General features: G+C 36.9%; 5 non-coding genes across 5 annotated transcripts; all 5 read left to right on the plus strand.

Moving 5' to 3' along the window:
* The first annotated feature begins 207 nt into the window (after positions 1-207).
* On the plus strand, positions 208-300 carry TRNAI-UAU (transfer RNA isoleucine (anticodon UAU)). The gene is given in 2 exon segments: positions 208-245; positions 265-300. It is a non-coding gene; the product is annotated as a tRNA-Ile (tRNA).
* A 973-nt stretch (positions 301-1,273) lies between these two features.
* Positions 1,274-1,366, plus strand: TRNAI-UAU (transfer RNA isoleucine (anticodon UAU)). Its single transcript is given in 2 exon segments — positions 1,274-1,311; positions 1,331-1,366. It is a non-coding gene; the product is annotated as a tRNA-Ile (tRNA).
* A 4,573-nt stretch (positions 1,367-5,939) lies between these two features.
* Positions 5,940-6,032, plus strand: TRNAI-UAU (transfer RNA isoleucine (anticodon UAU)). The gene is given in 2 exon segments: positions 5,940-5,977; positions 5,997-6,032. It is a non-coding gene; the product is annotated as a tRNA-Ile (tRNA).
* Positions 6,033-11,673: 5,641 nt separating this feature from the next.
* TRNAI-UAU (transfer RNA isoleucine (anticodon UAU)) lies at positions 11,674-11,766 on the plus strand. Its single transcript is given in 2 exon segments — positions 11,674-11,711; positions 11,731-11,766. It is a non-coding gene; the product is annotated as a tRNA-Ile (tRNA).
* A 974-nt stretch (positions 11,767-12,740) lies between these two features.
* Positions 12,741-12,833, plus strand: TRNAI-UAU (transfer RNA isoleucine (anticodon UAU)). The gene is given in 2 exon segments: positions 12,741-12,778; positions 12,798-12,833. It is a non-coding gene; the product is annotated as a tRNA-Ile (tRNA).
* The last annotated feature ends 2,146 nt before the right edge of the window (positions 12,834-14,979 follow it).

Consider the following 14,979-nt stretch of genomic DNA (forward strand, 5'->3'; position numbering starts at 1 on the left):
TGACATTTATTATGATATCATTGTTGTAGTTTTTTTTTAAACCTTTTCTATCAACGTGAACAGCTTATTCAAGTGCCATCTGGCATGCACGTTCGTTTGTTGCTCATCATTCATCACCAAAAATGATTTTCTTTTTCAATTCTTTTGACTGTACTGATTGTATTGAATAAAGTCCACATCTTGCATAACCAACTGATGCTGCTAAGTGCTCCAGTGGCGCAATTGGTCAGCGCGCGGTACTTATAAGACAGTATCTGTTGAGCAATGCCGAGGTTGTGAGTTCAAGCCTCACCTGGAGCAACTTTGCTTACTGTTTTTTTTCTTTTTCTTATGTCAATAGTCATTGATTATAATCTGCTACCTTAATATTTAATTAAGAAAGAAGAATGGAAGAAAGAAAGAAAAAACACAAACATGATTGTGCATTTAAGTTGTCAGCACACATCTGCTTTGGTTCAAATGCACTGCATATCTTCCTTCAGTCAGCCAACAAAACAGCAATGGAAAAGATTAACATTCTGTTGGTAAAGCAGTTGCATCAAATTGATTTTCTGCAATATAGCATGATAATCCATACTCACAGCTCTGGATAGTACCAGCACATTTCTTGCTGGACTTGGTAATGCAAAGAACACAGTAAACAGCTTCACTTTTTCTCAAAAATAAATAATTGACTATTAAAAACCTATCAGTCTTAAATAAGGATATCAGTAAGCACCACTGGCATAATGGATAAGGCACTGTTCTCCTAAGCCAGGCATGTCCAAACTGCGGCCCCTTAGCTGTTGTAAAACTACATATCCCAGCATGCCCAAACACAGTTTTGCTGCCAGAGAATGCTAAAGCTGTGTCAGGGCATGTTGGGATGTGTAGTTTCTCCACAGCTGGAGGGCCACAGTTTGGACATGCCTGTCCTAAGCCATTGGTTGTGGGATTTAAGTCCCGTCTGAGTTGGAAGTCATTACAGCAAGTGTCTCATCACTAGAGTTGATATTTTATCCTTGCTTCAACTGTACAACAGTCTTGCAGTGTTTAGCTTGCAAAAAATGACCACAGAAGCTAAAATATGACATTTATTATGATAACATTGTTGTTGTTTTTTTTAAACCTTTTCTATCACCGTGGACAGCTTATTCAAGTGCCATCTGGCATGCACGTTCGTTTGTTGCTCATCATTCATCACCAAAAATTATTTTCTTTTTCAATTCTTATGACTGTACTGATTGTATTGAATAAAATCCACATCTAGCATAACCAACGGATGTTGCTAAGTGCTCCAGTGGCGCAATTGGTCAGCGCGCAGTATTTATAAGACAGTATCTGTTGAGCAATACTGAGGTTGTGAGTTCAAGCCTCACCTGGAGCAGCTTTGTTTACTGTTTTTTTTTCTTATGTCAATAGTCATTGATTATAAACTGCTACCTTAATATTTAATATGATATTACAAAGGATGGAAGAAAGAAAGAAAAAACACGAACATGAGTTTGTATTTAAGTTGTCAGCACACATCTGCTTTGGTTCAAATGCACTGCATATCTTCCTTAAGTCAGCCAACAAAACAGCAATGGAAAAGATTAACATACTGTTGGTAAAGCAGTTGCATCAAATTGATTTTCTGCAATATAGCATGATAATCCATACTGACAGCTCTGTATAGTACCAGCACATTTCTTGCTGGACTTGGTAATGCAAAGAACACAGTAAACAGCTTCACTTTTTCTCAAAAATAAATAATTGACTATTAAAAACCTATCAGTCTTAAATAAGAAGATCAGTAAGCACCACTGGCATAATGGATAAGTCACTGTCCTCCTAAGCCAGTGGTTGTGGGTCCAAGTCCCATCTGGGGTGGAAGTCATTACAGCAAGTGTCTCATCAGTAGAGTTGATATTTTATCCTTGCTTCAACTGTACAACTGTCTTGCAGTGTTTAGCTTGCAAAAAATGACCACAGAAGCAAAAAATGACATTTATTATGATAACATTGTTGTTGTTTTTTTTAAACCTTTTCTATCACTGTGGATAGCTTATTCAAGTGCCATCTGGCATGCACATTCATTTGTTTATCATCATTCATCACCAAAAATGATTTTCTTTTTCAATTCTTATGACTGTACTGATTGTATTGAATAAAATCCACATCTAGCATAACCACATCTAAGTGCTCCAGTGGCGCAATTGGTCAGCACGCGGTATTTATGAGACAGTATCTGTTGAGCAATGCTGAGGTTGTGAGTTCAAGCCTCACCTGGAGCAGCTTTGTTTACTGTTTTTTTTCTTTTTTTATGTCAATAGTCATTGATTATAATCTGCTACCCTAATATTTAATATGATATTACAAAGGATGGAAGAAAGAAAGAAAAAACAAACACGAACATGAGTTTGTATTTAAGTTGTCAGCCCACATCTGCTTTGGTTCAAATGCACTGCATATCTTCCTTAAGTCAGCCAACAAAACAGCAATGGAAAAGATTAACATTCTGTTGGTAAAGCAGTTGCATCAAATTGATTTTCTGCAATATAGCATGATAATCCATACTGACAGCTCTGTATAGTACCAGCACATTTCTTGCTGGATTTGGTAATGCAAAGAACACAGTAAACAGCTTCACTTTTTCTCAAAAATAAATAATTGACTATTAAAAACCTATCAGTCTTAAATAAGGACATCAGTAAGCACCACTGGCATAATGGATAAGGCACTGTTCTCCTAAGCCAGGCATGTCCAAACTGCGGCCCCTTAGCTGTTGTAAAACTACATATCCCAGCATGCCCAAACACAGTTTTGCTGCCAGAGAATGCTAAAGCTGTGTCAGGGCATGTTGGGATGTGTAGTTTCTCCACAGCTGGAGGGCCACAGTTTGGACATGCCTGTCCTAAGCCATTGGTTGTGGGATTTAAGTCCAGTCTGAGTTGGAAGTCATTACAGCAAGTGTCTCATCACTAGAGTTGATATTTTATCCTTGCTTCAACTGTACAACAGTCTTGCAGTGTTTAGCTTGCAAAAAATGACCACAGAAGCTAAAATATGACATTTATTATGATAACATTGTTGTTGTTTTTTTTAAACCTTTTCTATCACCGTGGACAGCTTATTCAAGTGCCATCTGGCATGCACGTTCGTTTGTTGCTCATCATTCATCACCAAAAATTATTTTCTTTTTCAATTCTTATGACTGTACTGATTGTATTGAATAAAATCCACATCTAGCATAACCAACTGATGTTGTTAAGTGCTCCAGTGGCGCAATTGGTCAGCGCGCAGTACTTATAAGACAGTATCTGTTGAGCAATGCCAAGGTTGTGAGTTCAAGCCTCACCTGCAGCAGCTTTGTTGACTGTATTTTTCTTTTTCTTATGTCAATAGTCATTGATTATAAACTGCTACCTTAATATTTAATATGATATTACAAAGGATGGAAGAAAGAAAGAAAAAACACAAACATGAGTTTGTATTTAAGTTGTCAGCACACATCTGCTTTGGTTCAAATGCACTGCATATCTTCCTTCAGTCAGCCAACAAAACAGCAATGGAAAAGATTAACATACTGTTGGTAAAGCAGTTGCATCAAATTGATTTTCTGCAGTATAGCATGATAATCCATACTGACAGCTCTGTATAGTACCAGCACATTTCTTGCTGGACTTGGTAATGCAAAGAACACATTAAACAGCTTCACTTTTTCTCAAAAATAAATAATTGACTATTAAAAACCTATCAGTCTTAAATAAGGACATCAGTAAGCACCACTGGCATAATGGATAAGGCACTGTTCTCCTAAGCCAGTGGTTGTGGGTTTAAGTCCTGTCTGAGTTGGAAGTCATTACAGCAAGTGTCTCATCACTGGAGTTGATATTTTATCCTTGCTTCAACTGTAAAACAGTCTTGCAGTGTTTAGCTTGCAAAAAATGACCACAGAAGCTAAAATATGACATTTATTATGATAACACTGTTGTTGTTTTTTTTTAAACCTTTTCTATCACCGTGGACAGCTTATTCAAGTGCCATCTGGCATGCACGTTCGTTTGTTGCTCATCATTCATCACCAAAAATGATTTTCTTTTTCAATTCTTATGACTGTACTAATTGTATTGAATAAAATCCACATCTAGCATAACCAACTAATGCTGCTAAGTATTCCAGCGGCGCAATCGGTCAGCGCGCGGTACTTATAAGACAGTAACTGTTGAGCAATGCTGAGGTTGTGAGTTCAAGCCTCACCTGGAGCAGCTTTCCTTACTGTTTTTTTCTTTTTCTTATGTCAATAGTCATTGATTATAAACTGCTATCTTAATATTTAATATGATATTACAAAGGATGGAAGAAAGAAAGAAAAAACACAAACATGATTGTGCATTTAAGTTGTCAGCACACATCTGCTTTGGTTCAAATGCACTGCATATCTTCCTTCAGTCAGCCAACAAAACAGCAATGGAAAAGATTAACATACTGTTGGTAAAGCAGTTGCATCAAATTGATTTTCTGCAATATAGCATGATAATCCATACTGACAGCTCTGGATAGTACCAGCACATTTCTTACTGGACTTGGTAATGCAAAGAACACAGTAAACAGCTTCAATTTTTCCCCAAAAATAAATAATTGACTATTAAAAACATAACAGTCTTAAATAAGAACATCAGTAAGCACCACTGGCATAATGGATAAGTCACTGTCCTCCTCAGCCAGGGGTTGTTGGTCCAAGTCCCATCTGGGGTGGAAGTCATTACAGCAAGTGTCTCATCACTAGAGTTGATATTTTATCCTTGCTTCAACTGTAACACAGTCTTGCAGTGTTTAGCTTGTAAAAAAATGACCACAGAAGCTTAAATATAACATTTATTATGATAACATTGTTGTTTTTTTATAAACCTTTTCTATCACCGTGGACAGCTTATTCAAGTGCCATCTGGCATGCATGTTCCTTTGTTGCTCATCATTCATCACCAAAAACGATTTTCTTTTTCAATTCTTATGACTGTACTGATTGTATTAAATAAAATCCACATCTAGCATAACCAATTAATGCTGCAAAGTGCTCCAGTGGTGCAATTGGTTTGCGCGAGGTACTTGTAAAACAGTATCTGTTGAGCAATACCGAGGTTGTGAGTTCAAGCCTCGCCTTGAGAAGCTTTGTTTACTATTTTTTTCTTTTTCTTATGTCAATAGTCATTGATTATAAACTGCTACCTTAATATTTAATATGATATTACAAAGGATGGAAGAAAGAAAGAAAAAACACAAACATGAGTTTGTATTTCAGTTGTCAGCACACACCTGCTTTGGTTCAAATGCACTGCATATCTTCCTTCAGTCAGCCAACAAAACATCAATGGAAAACATTAACATACTGTTGGTAAAGCAGTTGCATCAAATTGATTTTCTGCAATATAGCATTATAATCCATACTGACAGCTCTGGATAGTACCAGCACATTTCTTGCTGGACTTGGTAATGCAAAGAACACAGTAAACAGCTTCACTTTTTCTCAAAAATAAATAATTGACTATTAAAAACCTAACAGTCTTAAATAAGTACATCAGTAAGCACCACTGGCATAATGGATAAGTCACTGTCCTCCTAAGCCAGTGGTTGTGGGTCCAAGTCTCATCTGGGGTGGAAGTAATTACAGCAAGTGTCTCATCACTAGAGTTGATATTTTATCCTTGCTTCAACTGTAAAATAGTCTTGCAGTGTTTAGCTTGTAAAAAATGACCACAGAAGCTAAAATATGACATTTATTATGATATCATTGTTGTAGTTTTTTTTTAAACCTTTTCTATCACCGTGGACAGCTTATTCAAGTGCCATCTGGCATGCACATTCGTTTGTTGCTCATCATTCATCACCAAAAATGATTTTCTTTTTCAATTCTTATGACTGTACTGATTGTATTGAATAAAGTCCACATCTTGCATAACCAACTGATGCTGCTAAGTGCTCCAGTGGCGCAATTGGTCAGCGCGCGGTACTTATAAGACAGTATCTGTTGAGCAATGCCGAGGTTGTGAGTTCAAGCCTCACCTGGAGCAACTTTGCTTACTGTTTTTTTTCTTTTTCTTATGTCAATAGTCATTGATTATAATCTGCTACCTTAATATTTAATTAAGAAAGAAGAATGGAAGAAAGAAAGAAAAAACACAAACATGATTGTGCATTTAAGTTGTCAGCACACATCTGCTTTGGTTCAAATGCACTGCATATCTTCCTTCAGTCAGCCAACAAAACAGCAATGGAAAAGATTAACATTCTGTTGGTAAAGCAGTTGCATCAAATTGATTTTCTGCAATATAGCATGATAATCCATACTCACAGCTCTGGATAGTACCAGCACATTTCTTGCTGGACTTGGTAATGCAAAGAACACAGTAAACAGCTTCACTTTTTCTCAAAAATAAATAATTGACTATTAAAAACCTATCAATCTTAAATAAGGATATCAGTAAGCACCACTGGCATAATGGATAAGGCACTGTTCTCCTAAGCCAGGCATGTCCAAACTGCGGCCCCTTAGCTGTTGTAAAACTACATATCCCAGCATGCCCAAACACAGTTTTGCTGCCAGAGAATGCTAAAGCTGTGTCAGGGCATGTTGGGATGTGTAGTTTCTCCACAGCTGGAGGGCCACAGTTTGGACATGCCTGTCCTAAGCCATTGGTTGTGGGATTTAAGTCCCGTCTGAGTTGGAAGTCATTACAGCAAGTGTCTCATCACTAGAGTTGATATTTTATCCTTGCTTCAACTGTACAACAGTCTTGCAGTGTTTAGCTTGCAAAAAATGACCACAGAAGCTAAAATATGACATTTATTATGATAACATTGTTGTTGTTTTTTTTAAACCTTTTCTATCACCGTGGACAGCTTATTCAAGTGCCATCTGGCATGCACGTTCGTTTGTTGCTCATCATTCATCACCAAAAAGTTATTTTCTATTTCAATTCTTATGACTGTACTGATTGTATTGAATAAAATCCACATCTAGCATAACCAACGGATGTTGCTAAGTGCTCCAGTGGCGCAATTGGTCATCGCGCAGTATTTATAAGACAGTATCTGTTGAGCAATACTGAGGTTGTGAGTTCAAGCCTCACCTGGAGCAGCTTTGTTTACTGTTTTTTTTTCTTATGTCAATAGTCATTGATTATAAACTGCTACCTTAATATTTAATATGATATTACAAAGGATGGAAGAAAGAAAGAAAAAACACGAACATGAGTTTGTATTTAAGTTGTCAGCACACATCTGCTTTGGTTCAAATGCACTGCATATCTTCCTTAAGTCAGCCAACAAAACAGCAATGGAAAAGATTAACATACTGTTGGTAAAGCAGTTGCATCAAATTGATTTTCTGCAATATAGCATGATAATCCATACTGACAGCTCTGTATAGTACCAGCACATTTCTTGCTGGACTTGGTAATGCAAAGAACACAGTAAACAGCTTCACTTTTTCTCAAAAATAAATAATTGACTATTAAAAACCTATCAGTCTTAAATAAGAAGATCAGTAAGCACCACTGGCATAATGGATAAGTCACTGTCCTCCTAAGCCAGTGGTTGTGGGTCCAAGTCCCATCTGGGGTGGAAGTCATTACAGCAAGTGTCTCATCAGTAGAGTTGATATTTTATCCTTGCTTCAACTGTACAACAGTCTTGCAGTGTTTAGCTTGCAAAAAATGACCACAGAAGCAAAAAATGACATTTATTATGATAACATTGTTGTTGTTTTTTTTAAACCTTTTCTATCACTGTGGATAGCTTATTCAAGTGCCATCTGGCATGCACATTCATTTGTTTATCATCATTCATCACCAAAAATGATTTTCTTTTTCAATTCTTATGACTGTACTGATTGTATTGAATAAAATCCACATCTAGCATAACCACATCTAAGTGCTCCAGTGGCGCAATTGGTCAGCACGCGGTATTTATAAAACAGTATCTGTTGAGCAATGCTGAGGTTGTGAGTTCAAGCCTCACCTGGAGCGGCTTTGTTTACTGTTTTTTTTCTTTTTTTATGTCAATAGTCATTGATTATAATCTGCTACCCTAATATTTAATATGATATTACAAAGGATGGAAGAAAGAAAGAAAAAACAAACACGAACATGAGTTTGTATTTAAGTTGTCAGCCCACATCTGCTTTGGTTCAAATGCACTGCATATCTTCCTTAAGTCAGCCAACAAAACAGCAATGGTAAAGATTAACATACTGTTGGTAAAGCAGTTGCATCAAATTGATTTTCTGCAATATAGCATGATAATCCATACTGACAGCTCTGTATAGTACCAGCACATTTCTTGCTGGATTTGGTAATGCAAAGAACACAGTAAACAGCTTCACTTTTTCTCAAAAATAAATAATTGACTATTAAAAACCTATCAGTCTTAAATAAGGACATCAGTAAGCACCACTGGCATAATGGATAAGGCACTGTTCTCATAAGCCAGGCATGTCCAAACTGCGGCCCCTTAGCTGTTGTAAAACTACATATCCCAGCATGCCCAAACACAGTTTTGCTGCCAGAGAATGCTAAAGCTGTGTCAGGGCATGTTGGGATGTGTAGTTTCTCCACAGCTGGAGGGCCACAGTTTGGACATGCCTGTCCTAAGCCATTGGTTGTGGGATTTAAGTCCCGTCTGAGTTGGAAGTCATTACAGCAAGTGTCTCATCACTAGAGTTGATATTTTATCCTTGCTTCAACTGTACAACAGTCTTGCAGTGTTTAGCTTGCAAAAAATGACCACAGAAGCTAAAATATGACATTTATTATGATAACATTGTTGTTGTTTTTTTTAAACCTTTTCTATCACCGTGGACAGCTTATTCAAGTGCCATCTGGCATGCACGTTCGTTTGTTGCTCATCATTCATCACCAAAAGTTATTTTCTTTTTCAATTCTTATGACTGTACTGATTGTATTGAATAAAATCCACATCTAGCATAAACAACTGATGTTGTCAAGTGCTCCAGTGGCGCAATTGGTCAGCGCGCAGTACTTATAAGACAGTATCTGTTGAGCAATGCCAAGGTTGTGAGTTCAAGCCTCACCTGGAGCAGCTTTGTTGACTGTATTTTTCTTTTTCTTATGTCAATAGTCATTGATTATAAACTGCTACCTTAATATTTAATATGATATTACAAAGGATGGAAGAAAGAAAGAAAAAACACAAACATGAGTTTGTATTTAAGTTGTCAGCACACATCTGCTTTGGTTCAAATGCACTGCATATCTTCCTTCAGTCAGCCAACAAAACAGCAATGGAAAAGATTAACATACTGTTGGTAAAGCAGTTGCATCAAATTGATTTTCTGCAGTATAGCATGATAATCCATACTGACAGCTCTGTATAGTACCAGCACATTTCTTGCTGGACTTGGTAATGCAAAGAACACATTAAACAGCTTCACTTTTTCTCAAAAATAAATAATTGACTATTAAAAACCTATCAGTCTTAAATAAGGACATCAGTAAGCACCACTGGCATAATGGATAAGGCACTGTTCTCCTAAGCCAGTGGTTGTGGGTATAAGTCCCGTCTGAGTTGGAAGTCATTACAGCAAGTGTCTCATCACTGGAGTTGATATTTTATCCTTGCTTCAACTGTAAAACAGTCTTGCAGTGTTTAGCTTGCAAAAAATGACCACAGAAGCTAAAATATGACATTTATTATGATAACACTGTTGTTGTTTTTTTTTAAACCTTTTCAATCACCGTGGACAGCTTATTCAAGTGCCATCTGGCATGCACGTTCGTTTGTTGCTCATCATTCATCACCAAAAATGATTTTCTTTTTCAATTCTTATGACTGTACTAATTGTATTGAATAAAATCCACATCTAGCATAACCAACTAATGCTGCTAAGTGTTCCAGCGGCGCAATCGGTCAGCGCGCGGTACTTATAAGACAGTAACTGTTGAGCAATGCTGAGGTTGTGAGTTCAAGCCTCACCTGGAGCAGCTTTCCTTACTGTTTTTTTCTTTTTCTTATGTCAATAGTCATTGATTATAAACTGCTATCTTAATATTTAATATGATATTACAAAGGATGGAAGAAAGAAAGAAAAAACACAAACATGATTGTGCATTTAAGTTGTCAGCACACATCTGCTTTGGTTCAAATGCACTGCATATCTTCCTTCAGTCAGCCAACAAAACAGCAATGGAAAAGATTAACATACTGTTGGTAAAGCAGTTGCATCAAATTGATTTTCTGCAATATAGCATGATAATCCATACTGACAGCTCTGGATAGTACCAGCACATTTCTTACTGGACTTGGTAATGCAAAGAACACAGTAAATAGCTTCAATTTTTCCCCAAAAATAAATAATTGACTATTAAAAACATAACAGTCTTAAATAAGAACATCAGTAAGCACCACTGGCATAATGGATAAGTCACTGTCCTCCTCAGCCAGGGGTTGTTGGTCCAAGTCCCATCTGGGGTGGAAGTCATTACAGCAAGTGTCTCATCACTAGAGTTGATATTTTATCCTTGCTTCAACTGTAAAACAGTCTTGCAGTGTTTAGCTTGTAAAAAAATGACCACAGAAGCTTAAATATAACATTTATTATGATAACATTGTTGTTTTTTTTATAAACCTTTTCTATCACCGTGGACAGCTTATTCAAGTGCCATCTGGCATGCATGTTCCTTTGTTGCTCATCATTCATCACCAAAAACGATTTTCTTTTTCAATTCTTATGACTGTACTGATTGTATTAAATAAAATCCACATCTAGCATAACCAATTAATGCTGCAAAGTGCTCCAGTGGTGCAATTGGTTTGCGCTAGGTACTTGTAAAACAGTATCTGTTGAGCAAAACCGAGGTTGTGAGTTCAAGCCTCGCCTTGAGAAGCTTTGTTTACTATTTTTTTCTTTTTCGTATGTCAATAGTCATTGATTATAAACTGCTACCTTAATATTTAATATGATATTACAAAGGATGGAAGAAAGAAAGAAAAAACACAAACATGAGTTTGTATTTCAGTTGTCAGCACACACCTGCTTTGGTTCAAATGCACTGCATATCTTCCTTCAGTCAGCCAACAAAACATCAATGGAAAACATTAACATACTGTTGGTAAAGCAGTTGCATCAAATTGATTTTCTGCAATATAGCATTATAATCCATACTGACAGCTCTGGATAGTACCAGCACATTTCTTGCTGGACTTGGTAATGCAAAGAACACAGTAAACAGCTTCACTTTTTCTCAAAAATAAATAATTGACTATTAAAAACCTAACAGTCTTAAATAAGTACATCAGTAAGCAACACTGGCATAATGGATAAGTCACTGTCCTCCTAAGCCAGTGGTTGTGGGTCCAAGTCTCATCTGGGGTGGAAGTAATTACAGCAAGTGTCTCATCACTAGAGTTGATATTTTATCCTTGCTTCAACTGTAAAATAGTCTTGCAGTGTTTAGCTTGTAAAAAATGACCACAGAAGCTAAAATATGACATTTATTATGATATCATTGTTGTAGTTTTTTTTTAAACCTTTTCTATCACCGTGGACAGCTTATTCAAGTGCCATCTGGCATGCACGTTCGTTTGTTGCTCATCATTCATCACCAAAAATGATTTTCTTTTTCAATTCTTATGACTGTACTGATTGTATTGAATAAAGTCCACATCTTGCATAACCAACTGATGCTGCTAAGTGCTCCAGTGGCGCAATTGGTCAGCGCACGGTACTTATAAGACAGTATCTGTTGAGCAATGCCGAGGTTGTGAGTTCAAGCCTCACCTGGAGCAACTTTGCTTACTGTTTTTTTTCTTTTTCTTATGTCAATAGTCATTGATTATAATCTGCTACCTTAATATTTAATTAAGAAAGAAGAATGGAAGAAAGAAAGAAAAAACACAAACATGATTGTGCATTTAAGTTGTCAGCACACATCTGCTTTGGTTCAAATGCACTGCATATCTTCCTTCAGTCAGCCAACAAAACAGCAATGGAAAAGATTAACATTCTGTTGGTAAAGCAGTTGCATCAAATTGATTTTCTGCAATATAGCATGATAATCCATACTCACAGCTCTGGATAGTACCAGCACATTTCTTGCTGGACTTGGTAATGCAAAGAACACAGTAAACAGCTTCACTTTTTCTCAAAAATAAATAATTGACTATTAAAAACCTATCAGTCTTAAATAAGGATATCAGTAAGCACCACTGGCATAATGGATAAGGCACTGTTCTCCTAAGCCAGGCATGTCCAAACTGCGGCCCCTTAGCTGTTGTAAAACTACATATCCCAGCATGCCCAAACACAGTTTTGCTGCCAGAGAATGCTAAAGCTGTGTCAGGGCATGTTGGGATGTGTAGTTTCTCCACAGCTGGAGGGCCACAGTTTGGACATGCCTGTCCTAAGCCATTGGTTGTGGGATTTAAGTCCCGTCTGAGTTGGAAGTCATTACAGCAAGTGTCTCATCACTAGAGTTGATATTTTATCCTTGCTTCAACTGTACAACAGTCTTGCAGTGTTTAGCTTGCAAAAAATGACCACAGAAGCTAAAATATGACATTTATTATGATAACATTGTTGTTGTTTTTTTTAAACCTTTTCTATCACCGTGGACAGCTTATTCAAGTGCCATCTGGCATGCACGTTCGTTTGTTGCTCATCATTCATCACCAAAAAGTTATTTTCTATTTCAATTCTTATGACTGTACTGATTGTATTGAATAAAATCCACATCTAGCATAACCAACGGATGTTGCTAAGTGCTCCAGTGGCGCAATTGGTCAGCGCGCAGTATTTATAAGACAGTATCTGTTGAGCAATACTGAGGTTGTGAGTTCAAGCCTCACCTGGAGCAGCTTTGTTTACTGTTTTTTTTTCTTATGTCAATAGTCATTGATTATAAACTGCTACCTTAATATTTAATATGATATTACAAAGGATGGAAGAAAGAAAGAAAAAACACGAACATGAGTTTGTATTTAAGTTGTCAGCACACATCTGCTTTGGTTCAAATGCACTGCATATCTTCCTTAAGTCAGCCAACAAAACAGCAATGGAAAAGATTAACATACTGTTGGTAAAGCAGTTGCATCAAATTGATTTTCTGCAATATAGCATGATAATCCATACTGACAGCTCTGTATAGTACCAGCACATTTCTTGCTGGATTTGGTAATGCAAAGAACACAGTAAACAGCTTCACTTTTTCTCAAAAATAAATAATTGACTATTAAAAACCTATCAGTCTTAAATAAGGACATCAGTAAGCACCACTGGCATAATGGATAAGGCACTGTTCTCATAAGCCAGGCATGTCCAAACTGCGGCCCCTTAGCTGTTGTAAAACTACATATCCCAGCATGCCCAAACACAGTTTTGCTGCCAGAGAATGCTAAAGCTGTGTCAGGGCATGTTGGGATGTGTAGTTTCTCCACAGCTGGAGGGCCACAGTTTGGACATGCCTGTCCTAAGCCATTGGTTGTGGGATTTAAGTCCCGTCTGAGTTGGAAGTCATTACAGCAAGTGTCTCATCACTAGAGTTGATATTTTATCCTTGCTTCAACTGTACAACAGTCTTGCAGTGTTTAGCTTGCAAAAAATGACCACAGAAGCTAAAATATGACATTTATTATGATAACATTGTTGTTGTTTTTTTTAAACCTTTTCTATCACCGTGGACAGCTTATTCAAGTGCCATCTGGCATGCACGTTCGTTTGTTGCTCATCATTCATCACCAAAAGTTATTTTCTTTTTCAATTCTTATGACTGTACTGATTGTATTGAATAAAATCCACATCTAGCATAAACAACTGATGTTGTCAAGTGCTCCAGTGGCGCAATTGGTCAGCGCGCAGTACTTATAAGACAGTATCTGTTGAGCAATGCCAAGGTTGTGAGTTCAAGCCTCACCTGGAGCAGCTTTGTTGACTGTATTTTTCTTTTTCTTATGTCAATAGTCATTGATTATAAACTGCTACCTTAATATTTAATATGATATTACAAAGGATGGAAGAAAGAAAGAAAAAACACAAACATGAGTTTGTATTTAAGTTGTCAGCACACATCTGCTTTGGTTCAAATGCACTGCATATCTTCCTTCAGTCAGCCAACAAAACAGCAATGGAAAAGATTAACATACTGTTGGTAAAGCAGTTGCATCAAATTGATTTTCTGCAGTATAGCATGATAATCCATACTGACAGCTCTGTATAGTACCAGCACATTTCTTGCTGGACTTGGTAATGCAAAGAACACATTAAACAGCTTCACTTTTTCTCAAAAATAAATAATTGACTATTAAAAACCTATCAGTCTTAAATAAGGACATCAGTAAGCACCACTGGCATAATGGATAAGGCACTGTTCTCCTAAGCCAGTGGTTGTGGGTATAAGTCCCGTCTGAGTTGGAAGTCATTACAGCAAGTGTCTCATCACTGGAGTTGATATTTTATCCTTGCTTCAACTGTAAAACAGTCTTGCAGTGTTTAGCTTGCAAAAAATGACCACAGAAGCTAAAATATGACATTTATTATGATAACACTGTTGTTGTTTTTTTTTAAACCTTTTCAATCACCGTGGACAGCTTATTCAAGTGCCATCTGGCATGCACGTTCGTTTGTTGCTCATCATTCATCACCAAAAATGATTTTCTTTTTCAATTCTTATGACTGTACTAATTGTATTGAATAAAATCCACATCTAGCATAACCAACTAATGCTGCTAAGTGTTCCAGCGGCGCAATCGGTCAGCGCGCGGTACTTATAAGACAGTAACTGTTGAGCAATGCTGAGGTTGTGAGTTCAAGCCTCACCTGGAGCAGCTTTCCTTACTGTTTTTTTCTTTTTCTTATGTCAATAGTCATTGATTATAAACTGCTATCTTAATATTTAATATGATATTACAAAGGATGGAAGAAAGAAAGAAAAAACACAAACATGATTGTGCATTTAAGTTGTCAGCACACATCTGCTTTGGTTCAAATGCACTGCATATCTTCCT

Source organism: Pseudophryne corroboree, unplaced genomic scaffold, assembly GCF_028390025.1.
Source record: "Pseudophryne corroboree isolate aPseCor3 unplaced genomic scaffold, aPseCor3.hap2 scaffold_1938, whole genome shotgun sequence".
Taxonomy (NCBI): Eukaryota; Metazoa; Chordata; class Amphibia; order Anura; family Myobatrachidae; genus Pseudophryne; species Pseudophryne corroboree.